The sequence below is a fragment of the Hyaena hyaena genome, unplaced genomic scaffold (assembly GCF_003009895.1).
Source record: "Hyaena hyaena isolate Hyena2069 unplaced genomic scaffold, ASM300989v1 scaffold_804, whole genome shotgun sequence".
Classification (NCBI taxonomy): Eukaryota; Metazoa; Chordata; class Mammalia; order Carnivora; family Hyaenidae; genus Hyaena; species Hyaena hyaena.
This window is the reverse complement of record NW_024081436.1, coordinates 212,949-221,798: the sequence shown is the minus strand read 5'-3', so window position 1 is coordinate 221,798 and position 8,850 is coordinate 212,949. Positions and strand designations below refer to the sequence as shown.

The following is an 8,850-nucleotide window of genomic DNA, read 5'->3' as shown; positions in this document are numbered from 1 at the left end:
TTCTTTTCCTCCTCTTTTCATCTTCTCCCACCTGCTGTACCTTTGCGCCGCCCCGCCCCCGCCCCGCCGCCCCGCCCCGCCGCCCCGCCCCGCCGCCCCGCCCCGCCCCGCCGCACCGCCCCGCCGCACCGCCCCGCCGCCCCGCACCGCCCCGCGGCGCCACGCCTCTCCCCAACCCCCAAAGCGCGCCAGCTTCCGCGTGCTGACGTCACACGCCAGCGCCGGTGACGCGCTGGCCGCTCCCCCTTCCTCTGCATTCGCGCTGTGAGTTGGGGGCGCTAGGGTGCATAGTCGTCCGATCCGAGTCCTAAGCAGTTGTCCGCGTAGCCCCGAGTCCAGAACAAGCGTCGCGAAGCAGAAGGACGTGGCAGGCAGGTAGCCTCCCAGTCCCGAATGCCATCCTCCCACCCCCATCCCGCCGAGGCCACTAGCAACCACCTCTGTGAAGTTGCAGGGGTGGTAACCCAGGCACTCCCCCTGCCCCGCCCGCCGTTTCCAAGGGGCTCAGAAACCAGTTTGTTTTCTCTGAGTAGTGTGGACCTGTCTCATGGGGCGTTGCCGGAGGCGGCAAGGAGTCCAGCCTGAGGGGTCAAGCCAAAGTCTGGTGTCGGGTGTAGGAGCCTCGTTGCGCCCCTTCAAGTGGCCTGTGAGCTGCTGCAGGTTAGATAGTCTTGGTTTCTCTTTCAGGATGTCATTTTCAAAATGCGGGATGGTGCCTCTGACTCATTAACTGCCATAGGAAGGCTGCTACACCTAGACTGATGCTTGTCAATCGTCACCGTTATTCAGACTAACGCCCTCTGTCATTGAGGTGAGTTGCACTTGGAGGAAGCAATGATATGCAAAATAGTAAAATCGTATTGGAAATGAGGAGATCCTCCTTAGACTTGCTTATGTAGAGCTTGTAGGGATACTAACTTTAAGTGCATGGAAAATAATATCTTCATGTCATTAAAATGTTAATTCTCTAAAGAACAGCATGTAATACAAAGCAGTCCTTGGACATTAGTTAAAAAGGTATAGTGATAACTGAGTTAAAATAATAATAGAAATCTTGGTATGGATAAACAGTCATTTACATTGCATATATGTTGTCTCTGATTTTAAATTACATATGTATTTTAATAAGAAATGAGTAAGAATTAGCTGGTAGCCTATAATTTTACATTTCAATTTACATAGTTTGAAACAATTTCCATATGTAAGACATTAAAAGTTATACTACTTTCGGAGTTCATCATAACTTTTTTTATACAGGCCTAATTTTTATTCTCTAATGTAACCTCTGCCCCCAAGAAGCAGAAATTTTTTTATTGCCATGATAAGCAACAGCAGAAAAATTTATGAAGGATTAAAAGTAATATGCAATATAATAATAGTCTTTTCTTGTGATGCAGCAGTATTGTAGAGATGATGGAGGAGAGTCAAATATGGAGAGAAGTAGTGCTTTGTTTCTAGTTTAGACTTGTTTGATATTTGAGAGTCCACAGATCTATTTCATTTCAAATTGCTCTTTGTTCTAGGTGAAAGGTAAGGAGCATCTTTTGTGGAAAAACAGGTTTTTGCACAGTAAGAGTCAGCATTAGGAGTTTGGTAACGGTTATGGAACTTGGCCACAGGAGTTCTATTGAGGTAATTTTAATACATTGACATTGTATTCCTAGTACATTTTACTCCAGTCTCTACCTTCTAATCTAAGCTGTGGACATGACACCATTTCATGAATATAAATTCTTTATTTACATGTTGGTAGTTTCCATTAGGGAAGCTAATAATTGTCTGCATAGACTTATAGAGAAGAAAAACAAATGTTTTGATAAAAGCCTACCTAATGGAATCCCATTTTTGCTGTCTGCTTTTTTGAGTAAAAGGAAATAGGTCAGGGACTTGACTCACTGAGAAGGTAAATTGTCATTCTCCCACCTTTCAAAATGTTATTTAATATTTGGAAAACCATATGTATGGATTGTAGCTGCAGACAGAATTATAAGGACTTCTTGGAATCTGTTGATATTCCTCTACCAGTGTTTCCCCATTTCTGATGGGGAAATTTGTCCATCAGATTGCTAAAAAAGAGCTGAAGAGATTTAAAGTTCCAGATTGGTGGAGATAATAGTTTTCATTCATATACTCCGGCATTTTTCATATTTGGTGCACAAATGTCATTTTGTCAATCATTACTTATTGTGGCTTAAAGAAATTCTTTTTTTTGTTTGTTTGTTTTTTTGTTTTTTACAAATAGTTTATTGTCAAGTTAGTTTCCACATAACACTCAGTGCTCATCCCCACAAGTGTCCTCCTCCATGCCCCTCCCCCCCTCCCCCCCACATCCATCAGTCCTCAGTTTTTGTCAACATTCAAGAGTCTCTCATGGTTTGCCTCTCTCCCTTTCCCCCACCATTTCCCCCCTTCTTCTCCCCCTTGTTCCTCCGTCAAGTTCCTCCTAATCCTCTTATACGTGCAAACATATGATATTTGTCCTTTGGCTTAAAGAAATTCTTAGTTAAATGTGAGAAAAGATGTCTAATTTGAGGAGAGGCTAAGATGCTTTTTTTGGAGCAGAGTTGACATCCTTGAAAAGTTTGCATATAGGAGAACTTTTAATTTCAGGGTTAAAAGTTTGGAAATGGGTAACTTGAAGGATTTTAACTGGAGAAATTGATTCAGCTAGCATTCTTCTTTCAGCATTTAGTATTGTTTCTAAATTTTATTTTCTTTTATTGTTTTGAATAATTATTCATATGGTTTAAAATTCAGAAAGTATAATAGATTGAAAAAATCTTAATTACTCAGTTCCATTTCCTGAAGGTAGCCAATAGTATATCAGTTCATTGTGTATCCTTTCAGAGGTATCACACATACAAGGAATTATGCGTGTGTATACTTCTAAGGATTATATATATATAATATATATACTTACACGTATAAATAAGAGAGAGAGAGAGAGAGGGAGGGGGGAGAGAGAGAGAGAGAGAGAGGGAGAGAGAATCTCAAGCAGGATTTGCACTGTCAGTGCATAGCCTCACCCAGGGCTTGATCTCATGAACTGTGAGATCATGATCTGAACCAAATGAAGAGTTGGATGCCTAACCCACTGAGCCACCCAGGTACCCCTTAAAATGCATCTTGATATCAAGTAAAAAAGTCTTCATTGGTCTTTTTTGTTTTGTTTTCAGTATTTTTCTGGCTAGTCTTGCTTTTTTCTCATATTGACTTCAAATCAGCTTGTCACCCATAAAGCTTGTATTTTTATTAGAGCAGAATTAAATGTAGAGACTGAGAATTAAAATCTTTCTGATATTGGGGCACCTGAGGGGCTCAGTTGGTTAAACATCTAACTTCGGCTCAGGTCATGATCTCACAGTTCATGAGTTCAAGCCCTGCGTGAGGCTCTCCGCTGTTAGCACAGAGCCTGATTTGGATCCTCTGTCTCTCCCCCCCGCCCCTCCCCTGCTCATTCTCTCTCTCTGTCTCTCTCACAACATTAAAAAAAAAAAATCTTTTTGCTATTAAATCTTTCTCCATATTTTTCTTTTATGTGTGTATGTGTTCTTTTTTCCTTTTTTTTTTTTTGAGTTTTATTTATGTTGAGAGAGAGAGAGATAGTGGGGGGGGGGGCAGCGCTCAGACAGAGGGAGAAAGAGGGAGAGAGAGGATCCCAAGCATGCTCCTTGCTGTTATCACAGAGCCCAACGTGGGGCTCAGAGCTCACAAACTGCGAGATCATGACCTGAGCTGAAATCAAGAGTCAGACACTTAACCAGCTGAGCCTCCCAAGTCCTCTTGAATATTTTCTGTAGGTTCATTTTCCAAGTTAAAAATCCTGTCTTCTACTATATCCTATTCTGTGTAAAGCCATGCGATGCCTTCTTAATTTTAGATATCTTGTATTTTAGTTCTGGAATGTTCATTTAATTTTTAAAAATAAATTTCAGTTCTTTGTTGAAATTCTCTGTCTTAAAAAAATCACTTTTGTTCATCTTTTCCTCTTATTTTCTTGAACATACTATTCATGGTTATTTAAAATCCTCTATGATATGTCTATATTTGAGTCATTTGTGATTTATTTCTGTTGTTTATTTCTTTTGGTTTTGGTTATTTGGTTTTTTCTTTTACAGGCCTCATAATTTTTAAAAAATATTTGTTTATTTTGAGAGAGAGAGAGCAGGAGTGAGTGTGGGGAGGTACAGAGAAAGAGGGAGAGAGAGAATACCAAGCAGGCTCTTCACTGTCAGCACAGAGCCCAACTAAGGACTCTGTCCCACCATTGTGAAATGATGACATGAGCCAAAATCAAGAGTTGGACGCTAACACAACTGAGCTTTCCAGGTGCCCCTAATTCCTTCCTTCCTTCCTTCCTTCCTTCCTTCCTTCCTTCCTTCCTTCTCTCCTTTTCTTTCTTTTCTTTTCTTTTCTTTTCTTTTCTTTTCTTTTCTTTTCTTTTCTTTCTTTCTTTCTTTCTCTCTTTCTCTCTTTCTCTCTTTCTCTCTTTCTTTTTCTTTCTTTCTTTCTTCACAAGTGGGGGAGAGGGGCAGAGAGAAAGGGAGGGAGAATCTCGCCTGATGCGAAGCTCCATCCTACAACCCTGGGATCATGAACTGAGCTGAAATCAAGAGTCAGCTGCTCAACTGACTAAACCACATAGGTGTCCCACACCTCATAATTTTGGACTGGATGCTGGATGTTGTGAATAAAAAGTCATAGAGGCTCTGGAACATGTATCTTCCAAAAAATTGTTATGTTTTCTGGCAGGGTGGTGGGAGTATTAGCAGATTACTTTCTTTTATCCTATCAAAGATTGGTGTTAGGCTTTATTAGGACTAGTCTGTTTTAGTCTTGCTCTGGGTATGCACAACTTAGGAATGGGCTAACTGACAGGAGGGGAATTTATGTGCAGAATTTGGGGCTTTTTCTGTTCTTTTTCCTTCTCTCTAGGATTTTGGCAGCCTTAAAGTCTGACCTCTCTTTAGCTCAATAGGATTGGTGCTTTCTACTTAAGCTCCATGGTGCTACGTCACAATTTGGAAACTGTCTTTAGGGAGAAGGCTGGTGTAAATGTGGAATTTATTAGTATTTTCTTACCTCTCAATGATTATAGCCCCTCAATTCCTGTCTGTTGTTTTATATATTTTACTAAGTGTTTTGATTGTTTTTGGAGGTAGGATGGTCTGATAAGAGCTATAGAATCATGGCTGGAACCATTTATTATGTAGACCTTCACTTAACCTCCCAGATCAATGTGGTGCCATTCTCAGCTGTGTTGGTATCCCTAATCTAGAGACATCTCTAGTCTTTTGCCAACATGAGAGATTGGTGGACACCTGACTAGGTGTGGTAGAGGAAGCAAACTGTGTGTCTAATGCTGTAACACCGTCTTTCAACCAATCCTGTTTTAGTTCTGGTATTCCTCACTCACAGAGGCGCCTTTTTCTTCCTATTATTGAACTAATGTGTAGTGGGAATTGACTTATTTCCCACTGCTGGGTTACAATACAATTTTCTCTAATTTCCTGAGTCAGCTGCTGCTTGCTCTTGTGTTTGTCAGCTTCCAGAAATTTATTGCTGTTGCTTTCTCTCCTGTTCTACCTTTTTCATCCCTTAAAGTTGTGCTAGGTCTGGGAAAGAAGTCAAGTATGTTCCGTTTGATATGTTGAACTCTAAATTGCAATTTGTTTTCTGGCTTTTTAAAGATACAGGCTGAGAAATTACTCTTGTGTTTTTTGATTTCTCTGAAGGAAAGGCTTTGGCTGCATTTCTCTGTCATTCCTACTCACAGTGGCTAGTGGTACAATTCTAAACAATGTTGAAGTTTACTCTTTTGTGACCTACTTTTTTATTTTTTCCTCTTTGAATCATTAAAGTTGGTAGGGCCTGTAAGGTAGTATTATCTTTAAATTATTAGTGTTTTTATTTTTTTTTAATTTTTAAAAAATTGTTAAAATTTTTTTTTTATTTTGAGAGAAACAGAGACAGACAGCAAGTGGGGGAGGGCAGAGAGAGGAAGACAAAGGATCTGGAGCAGGCTCCAGGCTCTGAACTGTCAGCACAGAGCCCGACGCGGGGCTTGAACCCACAGACTGTGAGATCATGACCTGAGCCGAAGTCAGATACTTAACTGACTGATCCACTCAGGCGCCCTGTAAGTTTTTTTTTTTTTTTTTTAATGTTTATTTATTTTTGAGAGAGAGGGAGACAGAGTGCAAGAGGGAGAGGGGCAGAGAAAGGGGGAGACACAGAATCCAAAGCAGGCTCCAGGTTCTGAGGGGTCAGCACAGAGCCTGACGTGGGGCTCAAACTCATGAGCTGTGAGATCATGACCTCAACCGAAGTTGGACACTCAACCAACTGGGCCACCTAGGTGCCCTAAATTGTTAGTGTTTTTTGATGAAGGAAACAAGGCACAGAGAAGTCAGGTGGTTTGGTTTTGGTCACGTAGTTTTTCCAAATCCATCGTTTTATTTGTTATATCACATAACTCTTTGGAAAGCTCAAATACCAAAAACGTCTTTGAATTTGTGTCTTAAATATCTTTAATATCAGATACATATTATAGAGATTAAATTGATGTAATTACTAGAGACTTTAGGAATAGTGTCAAGTTGGTTTTGTGATTTTCATTTGATATTGGAAGCTTAAGCACAGAAAGGACACACATTTGTAATTTCAGTTTTTTTTTTTTTTAAATATTTTTATTTATTTCTAGGAGAGAGAGACAGTGTGAGCAGGGGAGGGTCAAAGAGAGAGGGAGACACAGACTCTGAAATAGGCTCCAGGCTCTGAGCTGGCAGTCAGCACAGAGCCCGACGCGGGGCTCGAACCCACGAACCGCGAGATCATGACCTAAGCGCAAGTCGGACGCTCAACCGACTAAGCCACCCAGGTGCCCCTGTAATTTCAGTTTATTACAGATATGAAATTAGAACAGGATTATGATGGTCCTTCTGTTATACATTATGATGTTTTGGATGTGTAAGCCTATAATATATTTTTTCACTATTTTTCATTTGGCTTGAAAAAGTTTTTAGGATTATAATGCAGCTAAGAAGTCTCATGACTAGTAAATAAGTAGCTTGGTTAAATATATTGTAAGGCACTGAAAGTACTCTGTCTTTTCATGTTTCCCCCTTTACTTCCTCCAGTATACAACAGGAGTCTAGTTTAGACTCTGCAGAAAAGGAGGAGTTGTGAGTTGCTCTGAAATCCATTGACCACAAGCCTTTCATTGTTCAGAAGGCTTTCTGCACTTGGCATTATTTGCTGGGAATTAGAATCATCATTTTTCACTACCAGAAGCAGTAGATTCTCCTATGCTGAATTGTCAGAACCACAGTGCTCAGGAATGTGGTAGGCAATAGAGTGTGGTATTAGGGATTTTTGGAACTTCTGTGTCATCAGTGTGGTCCCTGGAAAGGAATTGGCAACTGAATTTTGAGGCAGAGCCAAACTGACTAAATTTGTTTGTCTGTCTTGGCAGCAGTCACAGACTAATGATGGTTGTGAAATAATCTCATTATATGGTTATTATTTAATGTAATTTGATTTGTGAAATTTAGTTTTGTAAGAGGAGTTTATCTTGCTACTTTTTCCTAAATAGAATGGTAATATAATATATTCATGTCCAGGAGAAATCATTAAATTCTGGCTGGTGCCCAGATAGCCATTATATTATGCCAGTTGACCATCTTGGACTTGAGAGTATGTTTGGAGTGACTTCTTTAACTCACTGATGATGCTATATTGCTATTGTATATTTTCCTGTTTTACTTAAAGTTGCTAAAAGCCTTGTCATATCTTAGAGAAATTTTGAAATGTAATATGGTTGTAATGTTTTCTAAGGTAGAAGAAGGCTCTTTCCCACAGAAGTTCCTAAGGTATAATTATCCCATTGATTTTTACCAGAGGCTGGGCTCTGTACTCTAGTCTTACAGGTCCTGAATATAAATTTTGTCTTTTAAGGAGATTGGATCATATTTTAGAGGCAAAGTAAAATTAAACAAGTTTACTATTGATGGATGAAATGAGAATATGGATTTGTTAATTTATAATGAGAAATATGGTAAAGTGTCACAGAAGTACTTATGTGGTCTTCATGACAAGCCCATTTTCTCCTAAAAGGGAATCCTACATTAAAGTCCTGCTTGATGTCAACAGACATAGAAAAGAACACGTTAGATAAATTAATATTTATTAGTTTTAAATTAATAAAGTGAATTAATTTACTATAATTTTGGGTAATCTTGCCAATATTACTTGTGCTAATGATTGATTGTGACCATTTCAGAAACTCTCTTTCCCTCCTCCTTTCCTTTGATTTTTTAAAAAATATTTTATTTATTTCTAGGAGAGAGAGAGAGAGAGACAGCGTGAGCAGGGGAGGGTCAGAGAGAGAGGGAGTCACAGACTGAAACAGGCTCCAGGCTCTGAGCTGGCAGTCAGCACAGAGCCCGATGCGGGGCTCGAACCCACGAACCGCGAGATCATGACCTAAGCGAAAGTCGGATGCTTAACCAACTAAGCCACCCAGGCACCCCTTTCCTTTGATTTTTTTTAAGCTTTCACCAACTAGCATTTGAACTCTGACCTCTGTCCTGCCCATCACTTTTCCTGAAATTACTATTGCTAAAGTTACTAATGAACCTAATCAAATATCTTTGTATGGTAAGGGTCTAATTATGATACGAAAGGCAGAAATAGGCAGATTAAAAACATGTTTAATTAATATCAAAATAGTATAAAAATACATTTTTATATGTAAATAAAATAGAAAGGCAGGTAGCATATAAGGAAAAAATATGACAGAGAGAGCTAACATCTTCTTTATTCATTCATTTATGTATTTATTTATTTTAA

The 8,850-nt window shown here is 39.6% G+C and overlaps 1 protein-coding gene across 1 annotated transcript in view; it reads left to right on the top strand.

Annotated features, from left to right (window-relative positions):
- The first annotated feature begins 318 nt into the window (after positions 1 to 318).
- Positions 319 to 8,850, top strand: part of NEK1 (NIMA related kinase 1) — a 200,676-nt gene continuing 192,144 nt past the window's right edge. The window contains exons 1-3 of the mRNA XM_039219207.1: positions 319 to 375; positions 688 to 811; positions 1,524 to 1,632. The gene's annotated coding sequence lies outside the window, so the exon portion shown is untranslated. The remainder of the gene's footprint in view (positions 376 to 687; positions 812 to 1,523; positions 1,633 to 8,850) is intronic.